The following is a 19457-nucleotide window of genomic DNA, read 5'->3' on the forward strand; positions in this document are numbered from 1 at the left end:
CAACTAATAAAATTATCTAACATCTCTGGCAGGGTGGAGCTTCAGTGGGACTAGGACAGCCCTATTTCTATCTCCCCATGTAGAAGTAACAACCAAGACATGAAATAGAGATTCTTTTCCATATTTTGACATATAAAACTACTGTAACTTTGATAAAAGACTGTCCCCTCTCAACATCACTGTCTTCTCTGCCCCTTTTTTCCTTGATTTTTACTACTTAAATTGCAATTTTTTTCAGTGCATCTTCTATTATGGTACCAAAACAGTAACAGACAGATGTTCATCTCTGCATTTAGGCTCATTAGGAAGAGAGCTACAACTTGTGGTATAAATGGCAAGAACATGCTCTAACCCTTTCTTGGCACATTCCATCCTACAGTATGGAACACCTTGCCATGGATTGACACTCAGCCTCATACAGACATTGCCTCCACCTCACATGGGAGTAGGACACAGAACAGTTACAAAACTTCCCCAAGGTCATTGTGAAGTCTCTGTCAAAACAAGAATAGAACACACATGATTGCCAGTTTCTACTTTAGCTGTATAATGATTATTTCCCTGACACACAGTATCTCTTTATGCATATGTCCTTAGTAATAAAAAATAGGGAAAAGAAATACATCAGATATATGTGATGCAGTCTGTAAGCAGAACTCTCTCTAAACAATATGTCTTTCAAATTTTTCCATGAGGCATCAACATCTCTTTAAGGACTTTATCATCATTACTGACACATAATCATTCCTTGCAGGTGGAAAACATTGTGCTGAGAGATAATTGGGATAGTTATTGGATATGACTCCTCACTGGTTTTAAGGCAGTATGAAGGCATGATTGCATTCTGCTCAAAGAAAAGAATTAATATTCTCTGCATTTATGTCAGATTGAGTGATTTATGGGTATTGTAAATACTGCATTAGATTATAAGGTCTAACATTATCTGATAGGATGCAATGCAAACTTAAAATATGGATGCTTTCCCCTATGAGAGAGGAAAACCTGTTTTGGCTGTTGGAGTCATATTTGCTATCGGTTTATCTGGGTGGGGTAATTTAATCTCAACCTATGTGGAGGAAAATGTCATTTCACAATGCCACACTCATGGTAAAGGGAACAAATATTTTGAAAACTCTTCTCAAATAAGTGGGCATATTAATGAAAAAATTCTGGTCTGTGTAAATGAGCAGTTTGGTGACACATTTGTGAGCAATATACCACTCTTAGGAATCCTGTTTGTCGTGGACAGCTTCGGAAGAAAATGGCAAAGAAAACTCTGGTTCCCCAAATAAGGGCTTGGGCTTGAGACTATGTGGGAGAAAAAGGGGGCAATTAGAGGGAGACACTCTTAATCCCAGAAGATCTTTTAAGGAGAAATTCCTGCCCAGGTACTTGCAGAAGGGAAAAAATTCGCTACGCAGAACAAGAAAAATAGTATCTTCATATAGATAAGAAACCTCTAAGGAAGCATTAATTTTGTTGATTCTTTGTTCTCCAGCATAGTATTCACATGTGCTATGTGTGGAGGTTCAGCTGTTTCTTTTAAATCAAATTGTGTCACACCTGAAGAAGATTAAACAGGTTAAAATATGTGCACTATGTGAACAGCAGGTGTGGGACACCAAGCAAATGAGGACACATACATTTCTGTAACAAAGGTAATATATTTTGTCTTTAATTCAAAATTGGTCTGATCCAAAGCCCACTAGAATTGATGCAAGCTTCCGCATTAACTTCAGAGGGTTTTGGATCAAGGCTAGTATCATTCCTGTTGTTAGGGCTCATTGTTTAATTTTAGCAAAAGAAAACTCTTTAATTTCCTTTTTTAGAATAAAAAAAAATTGCAAGACCAAATGTCAGTTGTGCCTATTTTTTATGGAAAGCTTCTTCACTGGATACTTTGTCAATAGAATTGTTAAGTTGTGGCATATTTTTAAGATCTAATTCAATGGAAAGGGATGTTAGAAATTAACAGCCCCAAAATTTACATCTCATGCTATGGAAGCTTCCCAGGATGGGGGGGAGAAGAAAAAAATAAAGAAACCAGACATAATTTTATTGCCTAGGAAGAACTTTGGCTATTGTTCTTTGCTGCTTTCATGGGATATAGTGTCACTGTATGCAATTCTACAGGCATTTCCAGTCATTGTTTCATACACAGAATTCCCATTGAAGTCAGGAGCATGCAGCTCCATGGCAGGATATGGCTGTAAAGGCAGTGAATTTTACCCTAAAGTAACAAGTCAGAGGACTGCAAAGTCATCACTAAGCCAGGTGATGACACCACTGGAGCTGAATTTCCTCTGAAAAAAAATAAGAAAAACACGAAGATACAAGACACCAAGTCCAGATCCCCCTGCTGTTGCTCCACAGCAAGAGAAACCCAGGTCAAGTGTTTGTAACCTTCTCACTCTTCTAGTCATCTTGAACAGCTGAAAAGGAGAAAGCAAGCTCTTCCACTATACAGGCAAAACATCTTTGATGCCAAAATTCCAGTTCTATCTTTCCCTGGAATAAACCAAAACTTGCTGCAAAGATGTCATGCCATATCTGCTCTGTTTCACAGACATCTGACAAAGAAAATCACATGACCTTTGAAAGATGTAAGAGACACTGAGTTTTTTACTTGTTTGGGTTTTGGTCTTTTTTGGTTTGGGGTTTTTTGGTTTTGTTGTTGTTGTTCTTGTTGTTTTGTTTTTTTTTTTATTACTGTCAGCACTTTATTGCTGGTTCATTATTACCTCCAAAAGTCTGGTTTAATGGTAGCAGTTGCCATCTCAGCCTAATTCTCAAGTGATCTGCCACCAGCCTCACTGAAATTAAAGTGGTATCCACCAATATATTTTCATTTTTTAATACATGTGAGTCCTTAAACCATGACATGCTGGGCAGCTATCAAGAAATAAGTCCAGAAGAAACATTCTGTTCTTGGAGGGCAAAACTCAGGCAGCCACACCTCGCACAGAGGCTGTCGGGAGTATTGCGGGGTGTCCCAAACACTGCTCATGACCATGAATATGACTGCCTTCCTAAGTGGACCCCAAAACCAAATATGTTGCATTTAAGACACCAGTGTCATGGATATGATTTCTCCAAACATTCAGTCTTACGGCTATTTTCAATTTTACATTATTATTTTGTGCCTGAGGTGATTCCTAAAAAGAAATTCTGATGGAAATGATTTTGTCAGTTTTATGAGGAATGGAAGAACGAAGGATATGGTCTCATAGTAAAAATAAAAAAAAGGTGGTAACATAGCTCCTGCAAAAATGTCTGATTCTGAGATGTGAAATTTAGCATGGGTCTCTTGTGCATAGTTTCAGGGGAAAAAATAGATTGAGTGATAATAAACAAGAGAAAAATCATTCTTGTGCTTGCTTGGCAGACAAGTAGCCTGAGGAAGAGTGTGTGTGATATCACCCATGATAGGGCAGAAAGTGGATACCATGTCAGAATGGTTCTCAGCGAAACTGGATTTTGTCCCCCTTCCTGCCACTGGCCTCATTGGTGACACTGAGAAAATCACTTTTCTCTACTTTGTCTCTGCTTCCCAACTTTAAAATCAGGAAAATATAAACTTAGCATTTTTTCTCTTTTTTTTTCTTTATTTCCTTCTTTTCTATGATCTCTCAGACCCCTCAATTAAGGATTCAGAAAAGAGCTAGATAGTGTTGATATTATTATTATTATGAATAGCCTAAACTAACATGAGAATAAATCTGAAATTATGACTCTACAACTTTTTTTCACACAAATTATACAGCGTTCAGTCTGGCACAAAATTGTTTTGTATAAGAGGACAGAGAAACAACAAGGATTACCATGGCTACTTTTCTTAAAGCAGCAATTGATTTAGGTTCCTTCATATTTATGAAGTCCAGTTTGTATGTCTTTCATGTTTTCTCCAGTGAGATTACACAACTCCACTCCGGGAAACTCCAAAAGAATGAAACACAACATTTGAAGTCAAGTTTTTCAAATAGCAGGTGATTCCATTTTATGTCTATTTAAAAATATTTAGTTAAAATTTTAGGAGATAAAATGCTGCTCCATTTAGGACTACATCTGTGTGTATATATGGGCACATATGTGGGCACACATGTGCACCTATATACTTTAATTAATGTTTGGTTCTGTAAAGCATTTTAGAAGCAATAAAAAAGAACAAAATCTGGTCTCTCCACTTCTTTAATTGACAATATCTCATTAAGATGAAGGATTCATTTTATTCCAAGTTCATGGCAAAAGACAAGTCAAAAAGCTTACTTGGAGCCAAGGGCAACAGGGGAGTTGCTTTTTTCAAGAAACATGGCTGTACAAGACTTGCAAAGTTTATGGAATCTCTCTGGTTTGTATTGCTTTATGAGATTTGACAGAGGAGTATTGTTTCCAGAAGTGTACCTTCTTAATGTGTTTCCCAGAATTCTGAAAATATTGTATGTAGGCAGTAGTGGTCTAAGGGTCACCTGCATCCTGCTGGAATAAACTTACCTATCCATGGATAGAAGTGGGTAATGATATATAAAGATATACTATTTTTTTTTCAATAGATTCTTAAGACTTACTCAAAGCTGTTGAGATACCAAGGATGTTTTTATCACAGGAGAAGTATACTTTAAAAGCTTTGGTGTTGAGCAAAACTTTCTACTTGGTTGTTTATTAATATTTAGCATACAGCACAACACCCTTCTTCCCCTGCCTCTTCATTTCACTAAAGGCCTCACAGGTAGCATTCAAATGAGGTCTGAATTTCTAATACAAACTAACTTGATCCAGAAGTGTCTTCTCAAATAAATTATCCTGATCATTAATACAGCTTCATATGGTATTTCCATGGATGTAAAGCACACACAACAAATATTTTAAACCACTGCTCTCCTGTACTGGCCATGTGCAACCAATTGATTGCTTTTTTTTTAATAATTAGTTCTTTTTTTTTTTTTAATAATCTGTGAGCTGTAAAGCACTTATCATGGCTGCCACCCAGACTTTCCAATAACATTAAAACAAAGCAAAACAAAAGAGCCCTCAAATATTGACTCAGTAATCTATCTCCCTCCCTCAAGGAAAGCTCGCCTGCCATAAAATTCCAATCAGTTGCACACACACAATTATGAAAATATGGGCCTCAAAACTTCATTCAAAAGCCTGATTACACTAAATATAGATCAACACGTAATTTCTCCTTCCTTTCTATTTTTAAATCAAGTTTTCGACAAATGTTGAAATTTTAATGAATGGTTTAGATTGTTTTTCTTTCTTTTTTGCATCAGAGGGTTTGTGGAGGGTTTCATGGGTTTAATAGCTATGTATTCTTTATTGCTCCTTTAAAATACTAATAAAAGTGATGAAAAGGCATGAAAAATCATCACTGATTGCATAGGAATTCACTTAAAATACGATCTTTCCTTTGCTCAGTTATCATCTGTGGTGGTGTTTCCTTACAGAAATGGTAAAGGGCTAAAAGTTCTTAATAAAAAACACATGCTTTTCTTTACTCCACCACCACACTTGAATGTATTCCCCTGGGGAAAACTACACCAGGCTAACCACTGCAAGGCAGCCTTATGGTAAATCGGATCCTTTTTTAAAATGTATTCCCAGAAGACTCAGTTTAATACACTGTTTCTGAGAATACCTCTGCAAGATTGTCTTTTCCCTTTGATAGTCTTGCTCTTCGTATTTCGAAGCAATCTCAGCTGGTTAAAGGCAGGAACAGAAAACCCCATTTTGAGACAATTAAACACTGAAGACCAGAATTACTGGTCCGAACCTTAAAATAGGGTGACACTGAGAAGAAGCTCTTATCACATTTATGGCCAGTTCTCAAATATAATGGACCTTCTAGTTAAAAAGTGAAAAATGGTTTGGTAAGGGTTTCTTTATGATTTGAAAGTTGATGTTCATGTGAGGAAAATATCCCCCCCACATAAAATGGGAATTACTGTGGACTCAGCAGCCAGACTTGTCTTGGAAGAAAAAAAAATTAAGCCGGATCTTCCCATTTGAAAATGGCATGTTGGGGTCTGCCAGTAATAATTGATTCCACATAAAACAGCTTCACTTCTTGTTCAGGAGCAGTGACATAGCCTTGCACATTAAGGGGGGCAGAGGGGGAGAGAAGGATCTTAATTCAAAGACAGAAAGAGAGCCTAGAACAACCATTTGACCTTGCTCTGAAGAGAAAAAAACAGTAAGTGCTAAATGAAATTTTAAAAAAAAATTGTGATTGGAGAAATGAGAGTATCAGATGAGCTGGGTCTCTGGCAAAGCTGCTTTCCAGAATGGTTAGAGGGACAAAATGCCTTACAATACACTCCCCCATTGTCCACCACGCAAGTAGCTTCAAAAGCACACCAGGAAGGGACTTCTTCATGATGGTGGTAGGTACAAGGAAGGTTACTGGGTTAGGAAGAGGCTCCTTTCCTTTGTAATTTCTCTCTCAGACTGTGAGAGGTTAAAATGGTTAAGCAGTTTTCCTTCACTCTGTATTATGGCTCATTCCTACAAGCAATAAAATGAAGGAATTACTTGTAAGGGCAGAAATGTCATTATTTTTGCACTCATCCTGACCCCAGCATCTAAAAATACAAAATGCTGGAATCTGTGGAGCAGGTGACATTTTAAAAAAGGGCCCAGGGAAGTCTAATAGTGTAAAGGCTAAATGTACTTAGGAGGTGGAGGAACAGAAATAGAGAGATATCTCTGCTTCTGACCTAGGCCTAACAAGATTGGCCACATAATTCATTTCAATGACTCCTTGTCTGTGCAGTTTACCTCTGGGTTTAGACAGAAACATTTCTCTTTAGCATAATGGATCACAGTGTCAAGTTGCCTACCTTCTGCCTCAGAATGGGGTTAATTTTAGCCTGATCCTCATGTTGAACATACAAGGAATATATATGACTCATCAACCTTTGCCAAAAGCATAAGATACATTTCTGAAACTCAAAGGCTATCTGCTGTTTGAAAAGGTTTGGCTGCCTTGCATTAATCGAACTGAGCCTCCTTTAGGTCTCCAGCAGCCCTACAGGAGCTACACAAGAAGGTATATAAAATTTCAAAAACACTGCATCACAGTTCTGCAATCTCTTTTTTTTTTCTTCTTTTTTTTTTCTTCCTAACAGCCTCACCACACACCCAGCCAAAATCAAGTACTTAATTTTGCTTCCACAGGGATACTGCATTATTTCTAGTGTATTAGCTAGTATTTATCCTGCAGGCTCTCATCTCTGAGGATGCTAGAGCCTAGAGAATCATGCATTTGAGCAGGTGTTAAAGAATTAATGGAATGGTAAGCAAAATATGTCTTTACTCCTTTTGACTGGAAGGCAGACATGGCTAAATACTGAATCACACAAGTAAAATTTCAAGGAGTCTATGAGAAGTCCAGTAAGGATGGCCATGTAATTTGAGACCAATTAAGACATTTTTCTGTATTTCCCTGAGTTTATTTTGTTATAATCAACAAATACCTGCTAACACTGACTGCCCTCCACTCTAATTTCCAACTCTTATGTGTAGTCAGGCCACCTACAAAGGTGTAAGCAAAGTATTCAAAGGGCAGAATAGTGTAATCTTAGTAAGGGAATTTTAAGCACTTCCCGTCTCAGAGGACCTGGACTTTTTTTTTTTTTACATTACTTTTTCAGAGCAGATTTGACCTAAGGCTAAAATCCCTGCAACACTACAGGTCATAACAAAAAACTCATGGGCTTCACCACAGTCAGGCTTTCACTTAAGGACCCTGTATCTTGCTTTGCTGCTGCAAACCAGAACTGAGTCCAAAGAGCAGATATGTCAAGCAATGTGGTGTCATTTCTTAAGAGGCATCTCTTTACCTGCCGCAATAGCAGCCTGTTTCACAGCAGGAAAGATGCAGTTCCCTGTGACGTGATCCTGTATTTCACACGGGTTGTTCTGCTTCCCCAAAGCATAATGATTCATCAGATTTAGCCAGGAGCCCTATCAAAAAGCTTCAGTCAGTCACATATCGCTTTGCCATTTACTGATGTATTTACCTTGCCCTCCTTACAGGAATGTTTTTCCTGTGCCCATCTTCCCAGCAGAGAAACCCTGGCAGACCAATGCTGGGGTGCTGCAGCTTTGGCAGCGCTCTTATCCAGCAGCGTCTTTCTTGCCTTTCTACTTCAGAGAACATCAAACCCCATCTCTTCTTCTCTAGCCCTGCAGGAACAACCCTTTAGTCAAAGCATGGCCATTGCTTGCTGTCACAGCCAGCTCCCATTAAGGGCAACACCAGTTTTTTGCCACCTAGCCCCTCCATGCCAGCTGCAGTGCAAGATGCTGCCACTGCACTGATAATTTTTTTCAGAAGCAAAAGTCAACCCCTCTGAGATGCAGAGAGCCTCCTGTTATAAACTGGCATAGTTCCATTAAATTTATGCTGAGTTACACCATTTGAAACCCTAAGTCTATCCTCTTGTGTATATGAATTATGAAACAGATTTTAGTTACAGTATCCCACGTTGCTCCTCAAGTAATAAACCATATAGTATTCCCAATCTCCTTAGATGCATGTTTAGTAATACCTTATAATGTTTTTATAGTTTTCCTACCTTCACTAATTTCATTAACTTAATGGTCAATGTCTTAATGCTTACTGAAAAACCTCAGGTTAAAAATGGTTGTTACAGAACAACAGAACTACAAAAGAAAATCATTGATTGGAATACAACTGGCAAAAATAAAGATGTTTTGGTTCATTCTTTAGTTATAGTTTTTAAGCAGAGCACATTTCAAATGCATATGAAATATGAACCCTAATCTAAATGAAAAGTAACCTCCACTATAATGGGATGAAACAAAAACCATAGCTCCAAACACTCCTAAAATTTGGGGGTTTCTAAACCTGGATTTGAAATTTATGGCTTGTGCCTACTCAAACAAACTTCTATTTAAAACCATATTTCAATAAACTTCTATTTTGTGGTTTGAGCCTATTTAAGTAAGCCCTTTAAAATTGAGTTCTATTTATAGGCCCCCAAATTTATTTACAGTATCATTTTTTATGATTTTAGGATTAGCTATATCTTTATGTAAATAAGAACCTTTGTTCAGAAGATATTTCTCCCTTCTTCATCCATGACCATAATCTAGGGGATACAGCAGAAATGGTTGCATCATGTGTTTATTATTAAAAAATAAATCACTTATTGGCAGTGCTTCGCAATAAGAACATAGAAGAAAGATGAACATGAGAGAGTGAGAAGATTTTAGTTCCTCTTGTTCCCATAATTTCTTTCTTGTCTTCTTCTTTTTGACTATTGATAAAATGTATTATCTTTTTACACAGTTTTAAAAACATCACCCAAAATGAAATTATTACATTTTTAAAAAATATTCTTTCTGACAGAATATCCTTTTAGGTGCCATTCTTTATTATCCACTGCCACCAATGTTTGCCTTTCCTTTTTTCTTCTTTCCTCATCTCTTTCCTTTCGCTTTACCCAAATCTCTAGCAGTCTTTTTCTTTCTGTTTGTACCCCTTCCCTCCTGTTTGGGACCAAAAAACAGTGGTGAACTCAGGTGATCCTCAGAGATCAAAAGTGTGTGTGACTGTGGTAGAGTCACCTAGCAGTATTAGGGTTTTTATAGCTTCCTTCTTATCTCCTCATTAGTACTTGAACTATACCTCTTTTTCATAAGACTCCAGGCTCTCTCTCAGGAGAGATGAGCAAAGAAATAGATGACAGTTACCACTTCTAGGTTTTCCAAAAGTTGGCAATCAAAGTGAGAAGTCATGAATGTACAGTACTGCTGCAATATCATTTTCTGTAGACCTAAGACACAAATTGTCATATGATTCCTTCAGGCTCCCTTACCTCATATGCTATGTTTTTGTTTTAACAAAGAAAAAGGTCCATCCTTTTTTCCATTTCAACTGAGGAGATATGACAAAAGGCAGAGTTTTCACAAACTAATTACAGTCCTTTGGAAATTACCTTTTGTGCTAGGAAAATATTTTTTTTCCTACTGATGAGAAAGTAAGCAGTATGAATAAAAAGTACTATTTAAAGAAAGAGTACAGTTACATAACCTTTCCACAAAATTCAGACAATTTTTTAGCTCCACTTTGCAAGAAGAAGTATGCTACTTCCGCAGAATTATACACACAATAATCTATAAAAAGGTTTCTATACAGAAAAAAATAATGGGTTTTTTTTTTCCCTTTGGAAGAGAGTATTGCCTTATGTCAGTGCACATTCACCATTCAACAAAGCCATCACATTTTGCCATATTCTAGCAGCAGAACATGTCTGCATACACTATTGTGTCCCTAGCTTGAAAACCAAGGAGAAATGTGCGCATATGCTTCATGACAGACTCCAGCCCCTCAGGGTGCAGGTTCCCAGTCACCATCAGCTGATGTGGGGCCCCACCATCACCAAAACAGAGCTCTAGGTCAGAAGGTAGTTGCCTACGCTGGAAAATTATTTCCATTATTTCAATTTTTCATTGCTGATGAGGTCCAGAAGGACATGTGAGTAGTCCTGCCAGCTTGGCACAGCATTTACCAGCACCACTGCCACAAATTTGGTTGAAATGCGACCAAATCTGGTGACATTTAAAGAAGGTATGTATGTACCAAGAGAGGTCATGTAAGTTAAAGCCTAAGTTAAATTATTTCACAAGCATTTACTACAAACTGTGTCTGCAGCATATTCCCCACTTAGGGGTAGTGCCAAGAATGCAAAGGCATGAACCAGTACTCAGGATAAGAACAGAGTTGAGGATTTTTCTACTGCTAAAAACTGTATGCAAAAAAATCTATTCTTCAATGTTTGGCCAGTGTGTGAGAGAACCCCACAGGTAGTTTGTAAGCATAAAGGTGTAGCTCAGGCTTTCAGGTTCCCTCAGAAAACCCAACTAGCATGGAAAACAGACCATGATGTGTACGGTACCCTAAAGGCATGAATTATTCATGTCATTCATTTTACCTGCTACCTCCTAGAACCCCTGAGTGAACATTTCCTTTTCAAGCCGTATGTAAAATGCATTGAGAAAGACCCAGTTGTGTGGATGGAGGTCCCAGATTTGCATCTGTGTCAGAAATATTCTTCCCCCCTCTCTCTATCTCCCCCAATGAAGGGAACTGAGTCATTATTTCTCAGTTTAATAGAAAACAGCAGGGTAATTTTTATATAAGAAAAACCAAACATCATGTGAATCATGCACAAAATCTTTTTATTTTTCCAGGAAGGGTAGAACCCTGAAAAGAATTGTTAACAAATAGTGGCACACTACTTTTGGTGCTCTTCTGCCAGCCAGAAAAAAAAAAAAAAAAAAAAAAAGCAGCAACAACAAATACAAGAATCACAAAGAACCTCCGTGGTTTATCAACTATACCACTGAGCCTCTTGGCCATCACCGTAAATCTCTTCAAATTCTTGCTCCTGTTTTGATGGAAAACATTCAGTTCTATAATAACAGTACTTAGATAACCTGTACTTGACCTGTCTTTGGATAGTGATGATTTTCCATACAAGATGTTTTACTGTGATAACACAGTGATTCAGACACTCTATCTTAAGGCAGCTGATGTACAAGTGCTTGGCTCTGGAAATTTTTTTTCTCCTCTGCTATTTGAATGTAAGCTGCGTGCTGAAGGCCTTTCATGCCAGGCACATTTTCAAAGTATTCTCCCAGTTAATGCATTTCCATTAGAATTCCACTGTTTTTTATTTCAAGAACACAGCACTGCACCCATGGGAACTGAGCTTTTCAGGTGTTAAAGAGGATTTGTTATAAAGAAAGTGATTATAATAGGATTTAATGTAATTGAAAGTCAAGGTACAGTAGCCATACACTGTATCAGAGACAGCATTAAACTTGTTTTGTGAGTGAAGGAGTTTTGCTAAGTAAAACCTGGGGCCACAATGAATAAACCAGGGTGGAAGACCTCCTGCTGCTGTGCTCCGTTCATTAGCCAGTGCTGTCCTGACTGCTTTGCTCCCCAGAGAGGCAGGGCGAGCAGCAGAGCTGAACAACCAGAGCCTTGTAACAGCATGAAAAAAGCCTTCGGAAATAGCAGAGGCAGCTCCCACGGATTCAGCCCATCCACGCAAGTCCCCATCCTGTGGGTTGTCACCAGCTCTGGAAGAAGTGTTTCCAGCCACAATCCCAGGTAGGTCACACACATGGCCTGGCATTGCAAGGCAATGCTTTTGTGCATTTTGCACAGCACCAATGTGAAACTAATTTGACTCTTCCACAAATTCACTGCATTCCTCTGTACCATCTACCCCGCTGGCAATCAAAGGAGTTGTCAAAACTCGCTGGAAGAACCCTGTTCCCCTTAATTGCTTTCCTTGCATCCTTGAAATCCTGTGGACAGATGGGCTTACGGTATCTTACATATTTAAATAACCCTTATTATCAAGTAATTGCCATTCTTCAGAATTTTCATCTTCTTTTTTCTTATCATAGCTTGCACTCTTTACTTTTGGCTTCATTCCTGCTCTCTCTCCATTTTCCAGAGGATCTTGCTTACCTCAAACAGCATTTTGAACTTCGCCATTTAATCTTAATTTGTTTTCTCTTTCTTCCTGCTTTCTTTTTAGCTGTTTCTGTGAGTGCTACAATGTCCTTAGATAACTTCTTTCTCGATTGGATGTGGGTAGTAGAAGTCACTGCTATTATCTTTTATTACGCTTCTTCCCTTTTTGCTATCCTTCAACATTATGCATTCAGTAACTGCTCCAGATCAGAGGTCAGGAATTTAGACTCGCTAGTATTTGGGCACTTTTATACCCCTAGCTGACTTGGTCAAAACGTTTTTCATTTAAAAGACAAAAAAGTCTCTTTGAATAAAAATGTACTTTCAAGGAAAGAAAAATGCATACTTTACAATGTTTTCCATAGCAAAGAGAATTGTTCCAGAAAGAAATCCATTCAGATCAGATCAACCCCAACTAGACTGAGGCTTTAACCAAGCTATTACTTCAGTTTTCCCTTTTCACAGGAAATCTCAAACAAAAAGCCTGACATTTTTCTTTCAGATTTCCTAGAGATATAATTGGCATTTGGAGGTCACGATAAACGTAGGTGACTGCATACATCTGCCCTTAAAAAAACAGTGACAGCTCTGTATTTTGGGTCTTCATGAATCTGGTTCTTCACACTGAACAAAGATGTTTAGAAAAATGAAGCATTTTCGTGCGCTACAGTGAGAGTAATTTTCTCACAAGCTGTTCTTTCCTAACTGACGTAGAATGCATGCTCAAATTTGAGTCAACCACAAATCAAACAACTTGGGGTTTGCTGCATGTATGCATATATGAACCAGCATCATAATCATCATTACACACCACTCCTTCACCATTCCTGAAACACAGGCCCCTCCGTGGTGTTGCATGGCAGCAATTGCAGCAGCATGAGCAGCAACCAGAGAACTCCAGTTTTAAGCAGCATGTTCCTGAATGGTTTGCTTTTCATGCCTCTCCCCTTCCACAGCTCGAAAGCTGCATGAGTGTAAAGAGAGGACGTTCTGCTGCGAGCAGGCATCAACCAAGCAAGGTAGGCTCTCGTTTCAGAAAGGAAACAAATGATGTACCATCACCTGAGGAGGTGGAGGGTATTGGGTCAGAGGAGAGAGGGGAGGTTGTTTATTTTCAAGGCTTCCTTGCTTCCTGTCTTGCAATTCCACATTAACATACTCCTAGATATGGCACAAAACTGGAAATCCCAGGTTCATCATTCCCATCCTTCTCCTATTCTGATTACAGTCCAGGCAGCATCTGCAATTCTGAGCCACCTCTTTTATTCCATTTCCCAAATGTGCAGTGACCATGCACTCCTAGCATTCCTCGTACACAGAAGAGAAAAAAAAATGTTTGCACTATTATTTCTTTTATTTCTGCCACTTCACCTCTCTTTTCTGAGACAGGATTTGTATTCTTTCTTTCTGAGGAAGAAAAAAAAAAAGCAACAATGGAGAAAGTTCATGACCAAAAAAAAGTGAAATGTCACCAATAATTAGTTAAGATCACCAACCTGAGAAGCCAGTTTAGAACACACATAGACACACTCACACGTGCACAAAACAATTAGTGTTTCAAGCTTAAAATTCAGGACCTTTGATGAAAATGTGCAGTGGTGAGAGGATCAATTTCTGATGATGTTCTTGAAGGGCAGAAAGAGAGATAATAACTTTGATGCTGGCTCTTTGTTTAAATGACTATTGTTTGTAGTTAGCTGCTATTTAATCTCCACTACAGAGAGGAACCACTACACAGCTAAACTCTCTTCTAATGAGATCATTATTTTCTTACCACTCTTCAGAATGAATGTCATTTTACATAGCAAAACTACAGAGGCAGCGTTTTAGAACACTGCTACCTTTTATCTAACCAGCATAAGAGGCACTTGAGAAAAGGACAAGGAGGGTCAAGAAGAAAATGTAAGCGGCAGAGCTTCTTTGCCTGGCAGGCAAGGGAAGGACAAAGGAAGAGGTCCATGATAACAAGACTGACCGTCATTATCAGTGGAGAGGGGTCCAAGCTGCAAAGTTTCATAAATACTTACAGCAGGTCTGGCCCAGTATATTAAAGGGATTTGTCTGGATTTAATACCAGCCTTCGGGGTTTAGTCACATTTTTAACTACCGCTAAATATTGTTTAAGACTTTGACATTTGCCAATTATTATCCAGCCTGGAAAGATACCAGGAAGCTTAGCAGCGTCAGAAACCTCGCTGCTTTTGCGTACTGCCCCTTTAAAGAGAGAAGTCTCTGCCTCCCAGACAAAGGGGACATGCATGCGATGTGTGCCATTTTGCATTTCATTTTAGCTGCCGACTCGCGGATGAGAGCCGGTGCATTCTGCTACCGCGATTCCAAACCCTCCTGCCCGCCCTGCCCCTGGGCCAGATGTCGCCTGCCTTCCCCTGGAGCTCCGGCAGCACAACCCAAACCTGTGCCTGTGCCTCAGCCACTGCGGCCCCAGCTTAAAGAAAGGGCGGCTCTGCACCAGCACACCGCATCGCTGTTCGGGCATGGGATGCTCGAAGCAGGGAGGGAGGGAGGGTGCGCACTCCTGGAGCCAGTCACGTTTTAAATTGCCGTGAGTCGCTGCTTTGGTGCCTGCCACTCGGATCAGTCAAGCAGGGCATTCATATTCATGGGGCTGACACTCTACCTGTGCCCCTCTGCCTTGTTAATAAATGAATGGAGGGTTCCGAACAGGAATTTGCAGACCAAGTAGCTGCCTAGAGCCAGCAAATCAGAAAAAGTAGTCCCGGGGAGCAGGTAGAATATATACTACCAACCTTGAGCATTCAGAATCGTGAAACTGGCCCACAGAATCATGAGAGCTACTTAAAAATCATGTGATTTTAATAAACAATTCTCATGGGAATGCTTTTATTTGCTTTTGGATTTTACAGATTCCCAGGATCATGTTTATAAACTTTTAGCTAGAATTTAAGGCCCTGAAGGCTCTTGTTAAAAAGGGAAAGAGAAAGATCTGCATCCCCCCAAACCACACACACCCCACCCACCCCCCAATCCCAGGAACATGAGCCACATGACAACAAAAGATGTGATCAGAAATCCTACCACTTGTCAGATTTTTAAAGCCACCGGAGCAAACCATCATTTGACCTCTTTCTCGCCCTCTCCCCCTCTCCCCATACTCCTCTTTAAAAGCGTGGAAGTTTTTGCGTTTGCACCTTCTGCTGTTTCGTTTGTTCCCCCCAGTGTTTCTCTAAATCTGAAATAAGTCATCTCTTCTGCCCTTTGTTTATGGCAGAGCGTGCTCGAGAAGCGAAAGGATCAATGCTCCACTCATCAAACGGAGGAGTGTTGGGCATTCATAACGTGAATGGATGACAATAAATGCCTCTGGCCGCCGCTCTCGCCCTGCTGCTCCGGCTGCACCAGGCCTGAATCCGAGCGGTGCGCGGGGAAAGGGGCCTCTTTGGAGCTCTCCGTGCAACGCTCCGAGCATTCAGGCATGTGCAGACATGCCAGTCCTGGCCGGCGCTTTTTGTTTTTGTTTGTTGTTTGTTTTAACAGCTGCTAATAATTATATTATCCTGCTACAGAAGTACTTCTGGGAAACGGGGATCTTTGAAAGCGCCGAAGTGATAGGAGGAAGATGCCGCTTCCCTCCCCCCACTCCCCTTCACCATGTTAGTGTTCAGATACAAACAGCATTCCTGCCTCATTCCCCTCTGAAGTTAAAAAGACTTAAATTCTTTACAAGGAAGGTCATCCTTTCGTAGCCAAAACCCTGTTTGCTTTTGCCTTTCCACTTGCTTTCAAACGAAACAAAAAACAGCCCTGGGAGTGGGCAGCAGCCCACTTCCCCAACTCAGAAATTAAGCATAACAAGCTGGGGGGGCGGGGGGGCAGACTGTGTTTCAGTTTATTGATGTGTGTGTGTGTGTGTGTGTGCTCAGCACAGGGCACTTCCCAGCAGCTCTTCCACAAATGCCGTGCAGAGTGTTCCCAACGTGACCCGATGGTGAGTTAGAAAGCTCTGGGCACTCGGGCAGCAGTCACACGGTGTTCGGGACCTCGGTGTGCTCGCTCAAAGGAACACTGTCAACTGCCTTTAATAGCGTTAAATATAATTTATTGATTCTCCATTGTTTGTAATAATAACCTCCCTGAAGCTTGAGAATAATGTTTTCTTTTCCCCTGCAGATTTTGTCCTGTCAAACATTTATTTTTTTTTCTTGGTGTTGCTAATAGACCTTGAAATTAACATCGCATTTATGTTTAGGATCTATACCACGATTGTTTGTGCTGGTGCGCTGCGCTCATCCATCAGCAGAGCAAAATAGGAGAAGGAAGATGCATCTGAGCCCATTACCACCCTGGGAAAAAAATGGGTCAAATTCTGCCCTCAGACGCAGGCACAGAACTGTCATTAAGGTCGGGGGAGGCTGGCCTGCATATGTGTCGCTGAGGCAGAATTTGGCTCGGTGCTTACTAGCCAACTGGTTAAGCTAGAGGAGGCACAAAATGTTGGGGGGTGTTTCAATATGTCCCATTTAATATGTCCCAACTGGCTGTTAGGGATTTTGTTGTCATTCTGTGACATCAGGTATGTTTAACATGAAGAAAAGTACCTCTAATTACCTATGAAATTAAAATAAGCCTTAAAGTGAATTAAATTGGGATCTAAACCCTTTGAACAGTCACCTAGGAAAAATTGCCAAGCTCCAAGTAAAATTGGAAGTCTGGGTTTGTCAGACTTGCTTGTGTTTAATAAAATGGCAGTTATTCCACTTTATATTAGCAATTAGTATTAAAAGAATTTATATTTTATTTTAAACTTTTTTTCCCACTTTAACAAAACTTCAATAAAAGTTTTGCTGCTATTAAAAGTGCATTGTGTGAGAACCTCTGTAAAACACAGCTTCAGGGTCCCATTAACAAGCAGGAATCAGGAAATATTTAAAGGGCCCCTTGTTATACCTGCTACTATCTCTTTCTTTCCCATGGAAAATGAGAAATGAGCTGGAATGTAAACAGGGGGGAGGAGGAGAATAAGAAATGCACCAGAATGCATTTGGGATAGCCAAACCCTATGGCTTTGCACAAGGCCTCTGACTTCTAGGGAGGGGGTTTCCACCGCTTGTAGAGAGCTGATGATGCATGGAAGGCTGACGCTGCAAAACAGCCAGCACAGGGGGAAGGGAGCAGGGGGAAGGAGTAGTACATATAGCTTTTCACCTTTTGGTCTCTCTTCAATTCACTCTCTGTGCATGTTTTGAAATTACTCAACCTGAAGAAATAATCCCACTTGCAAAACCTGTGCGTATCTAGAAATTGCCAGAAATTCATCTTTATGTAGTGCTCACATACAGGAAATAAAAGCTGGGTGATTTATGGCATTTTATTGCACTTCTTGGCCATTGCTAATGTTTTCTTCATTGAGAAATGGCAAAAGCTGCAGTTTGGATTTTTATTGTGCAGTTCGCCAGCCTTCGCCCCAGCCCCCTTCCCTCTTTTTCCTTTCCTGGGTGAACTTGCTTTGAGTTTAAGAGATGAAAGTTTATGGAGGCAGATGAGTGTCAAGGGGACTGAATCCAAACACGGAGCCAATGAGCATGCTGCCAGATTTTATCTACCCTCACTGAAAATACAGTATCCAGAAAAAGATGAGTGATTATAAAGGAGACTGACTTAGCCTCTAACTTACACAAAAATTCTTGGACGGGTTTCTGGTTTTCTTTTTTAAACAAACAAAACAATGTTTCCTGGTTGGCAGTTCCCAAAGTCTTTCCCTTTTTTTTCCCATTTTTTGGCACATTGCTGAAAGGTCATGCTGATGTATTTCCAAAACATGCTCATTGAGTACAGCTTTGCAAAAAATAAGAGCCCCTTTCTTTAAAGCCTGATCCTCCTCTCATTTAAGGCAGGAGACAATATTTCAGCTGTTTGCTGGGATACAAGAGTAGGGCCTAATCAGACAGTCAAACTCACTGAACAATTAAATATAGACTGAGTAGCACCAGCTAACTCCTAAAGCTGCTGACACCATTATGCAATCCTGTTTACCATTGCTTGTGTCTGCCAGACTATAATGGTTCAGTCTAACAATGCTTGTGCTACTTTTCAGCCTCAAGTAAAGATTTCTGACGGTGAGGCAAGGGCTAAATCAGCTGTTTCTTGTGTTAAAATACTCTAGTGATAATTCCTTCAAAAACCCTTGTTCCCCATGCACTTGGGGGGAAAGAACTTAAAACCCAGTGTGCTTTACTCCTGGGATGAGCCATATTCCACCAAGATGTTGCCAGATGAAAATCCTTTCAAAGACTGCTCTGGCCATATGCTCAACGGGCTACAGTTTTAAACTGTTGAGTTTGTTTAAGCACCATGCATTACAGTGCAGACAGACAGGGCTGCTTGAACTAAAGGTGCACAAGCACACTTTGCCTGCTGCTTCCAAACATTTGAGTTTGTTTGCAGGAATACTGTCTTGTAATGTGTGCACATGTACGTAGGTGCACGTGCGCTTTTGTGTGTGTGTGTGTCTGTCGTTGTTTATTTGGCTCAGGCAAGCAGGCAGGAGGATGGGTAAATGGACAAAGAGCTTAACTAGAACTCAAGGAACTTACACTCTGTTCTTGGCACAGCATCAGGTTTCCTGCATGACCTTGTATAAGTCACTTATTCTGTCGTGCGCCTCCATCGTCCTTGCCTGTAAGAACTTTCCTTCCTTCCAGTACTCTTATATAGTTAAAATCCATTAATGAACCGTGCAAGAATTGGCCAGGGGGGCAGAGAGGAGGGGTGGCTGTTAAAGGAAAACTTTCTTGGTACTTGACTTGAAGGATCTCACTCCTTCCAGGTAACTTTAACTGAAGAATAAATAACATTATCAGTATCCACTGTTGTGTTGTAGTAATGCTCAGAGGCAATGGTCATAAATTTGAAATCTGTTGTGCTGGGTTATGTGCAAGCAAAGGACCAAAGTATGATA

General features: G+C 40.0%; 2 long non-coding RNA genes across 3 annotated transcripts in view; one reads left to right on the forward strand and one right to left on the reverse strand.

Moving 5' to 3' along the window:
* Window positions 1-19457, reverse strand: part of LOC119699707 — a 41036-nt gene that overhangs the window by 3522 nt on the left and 18057 nt on the right. The gene's annotated exons all lie outside the window — the stretch shown is intronic.
* On the forward strand, window positions 10880-17895 carry LOC119699706. Its single transcript, XR_005256504.1, has 3 exons — window positions 10880-12148; window positions 13477-13539; window positions 14812-17895. It is a non-coding gene; the product is annotated as an uncharacterized LOC119699706 (long non-coding RNA).

Source organism: Motacilla alba, chromosome 3, assembly GCF_015832195.1.
Source record: "Motacilla alba alba isolate MOTALB_02 chromosome 3, Motacilla_alba_V1.0_pri, whole genome shotgun sequence".
NCBI classification, from domain to species: domain Eukaryota; kingdom Metazoa; phylum Chordata; class Aves; order Passeriformes; family Motacillidae; genus Motacilla; species Motacilla alba.